Source organism: Montipora foliosa, chromosome 9 (genome assembly GCF_036669935.1).
Source record: "Montipora foliosa isolate CH-2021 chromosome 9, ASM3666993v2, whole genome shotgun sequence".
NCBI classification, from domain to species: domain Eukaryota; kingdom Metazoa; phylum Cnidaria; class Anthozoa; order Scleractinia; family Acroporidae; genus Montipora; species Montipora foliosa.
Window position 1 is genome coordinate 34,105,643 of NC_090877.1, and position 2,500 is coordinate 34,108,142.

Sequence of the window (2,500 nt, forward strand, 5' to 3'; positions counted from 1 at the left end):
CTTTGAAACCTGACAAGCTGGTTTCTCTTATCAGAGAGCTTTAGATTCTAGGACGAAAACGACTACGAGTACGAGATTTTCTCATAGAACAACAATGAGCACTCACAAACAAGCGCCGTCATTTTAGTACGAGGTTTCCCAAAAAGGTCGCCGTGTCAAAACTGGTCAACAACAAATTAGTAGTTTTTGCATTTTTCGATCAGGAAAAGGCTCAGTTACCAGCAATAAGAATAACTGAGCAACCTATGCTGCTAAAAAGAGTAAGTTTAATCGTCCAGGTTGTACATTTTTAAAGTACTTTCGCTAAAAACAGGTAGTCAAATTTCGTACTCGTTCTCGTCCTCGTTCTAGAATCTAAAGGTCCCTAATAGACGCAAGGCTGCCATCTTTTCCAGTCCTTGTGCAGCACTGAGGATAAGCCACTCTTAAAAATCGGCTGGGCAAAGTTTTGTGATGTATTTACATGGCATTTACAATTTGGCACGACGTTATGAACCAAATCGTGCTACTGCCGTATAGCAAGACCAAGCCCAGGTTGCCGCCACTTGGTTTCAAGTGACTCGACTGATGTGCTACTGTTGTGCTAAAGCAATGAATTGATTTCTGCTCGGCAGAACAGCAACAGCACCTCGAGCCTTACTTTACAAAGCATTACCAATTAAGAAATTTTGTTTAATTTCAGAAAGCAACTTGAGAATCCTAACAGGCCTACTTGACCCTTGTCCGCCCATTGTGTGAAGACCGCTCTGTTGCCTGGTCTCCATAGACACAGAAGGGTATTAATTGCGTAGAATTCGTTCAGCGTCGCGCAGGCTTCTTTGTTTTTAACGACTATAATCGAACCAGTGGTGTTACTACAATGATATCCAACTTAGGGTGGCAAGATTATCGGCTAGAAACACCTAGGAGGATCTAATAGTAATAATAATAATAATAATAATAATAATAATAATAATAATAATAATAATAATAATAATAATAATAATAATAACTTTATTTAAGTGTCAATGGATTTAGCACAAGAGTAATAACTGGGGACACTAACGAAAGAAACTCAAATCAAATCAAATGTTGGTTTTTGTGGAGAGGGGAAAACCAGAGTCAGACCAGGAGAAAAACCTCTCGGAGCAAAGAAGAGCACCAACAAAATCAACCCACATATGACGCCGAGTCTGGAATCGAACCCGGGCCACATTGGTGAGAGGCGAGTGCTCTCACCACTGCGCCATCCCTACTCCGACAATTATGATCAAAATGGGAAACGTCAAAATACCATTTCCAAATGGCCTACGTGTGTCAGCCTCTCCCTACGTTACCGCGAGCCAGTACGCAACATATGACCCCGTAGGGTTAGGGAGGAGACAGTTGAAATTTCTGACTATGGAATGCCATACCCCCCGGCTTCTGTATGCGCTGACAAAGGTAATGCCTTTCGTTCGATATTAACAGCGGGCTTTCCCAAGCTCAGACATTTTCTGTGAGGCGTATTCTCACTCTTCCTCACTCTCTTCCCTGTACTCCTTTCCTATGGCCGTCTTTGGATCATCTTTTCCCTCCCTCCCTCCCCTGCCTCCCCTCCCAATGTGGCTTCACTTACTATTTGTAATCATTTACCTTATTAATATTAACTATTTTTAATGATGTATTTTTCTTAGTGTTATTTTTTTTTATTTTCTCCCTCGCTGTCATGGTCATGAGCACATGTACACAATCTCGACCCCAGAGCTTTTCTCTTGACTGAGAGAGAGAAGAGCTCTGGGGAACCCTGGAACAAAGTGTCTTCTCATTGGTTTTCGTGAAGAACAATCAAAAACGTCTCTAATTGGTGCATTCATGTTAGCTCGAGGAGTGAGCAGGCGCAGTAAAGTTCAAATAGCCAATTTTTGGCTATAAGAACCCTACGGCGCATGTTCTCCTAAATAGAGTTTCTACCCGGCCCTAGGCTCTGGTGACGAGAATGACATGTTCATGTCTGACCGCCCATTGCCGGATTAGCTTGCTATAGGCAATTATACAAATTAAAGATCAAAGATTAAAGAAATTTTGTCGTCATGTAATCAATTTCATAAGAATGTGCGACAGCTTTTTTACAGCCGGACAAAAAGATCAAAGCTAAAAGAAATAAAATTTTGATTGAGTATCGAACACTTTAAACTGGGTTTATTTGTCAGTTATTTCATTGCATAATAAAACACGCAAACTATACAAATAATTACAAAGGAGTCGAAAATGACTTTTATCCTTAGTTTCCTTTTTATTGCGGGGAAACTCCGATTTCAAAGTTTTAGGGGTCTTTCGTGCACTATGCTTTTTTTTTCAATATGAAGGCGATGATTTCCTGATCGGAGTTTATGCATGGCAATCTGGTTTTTATCATACCCGCGCGCGCTTTCATTGTAAAACTACTGGGAAAATCCTCGTACGAGGGCCGTACGCATTAGCGCGAGGAGGGCCGGAAAAAGCCGTACGGCCGTACTAGGAACACGCTCTTTGCGGTGCG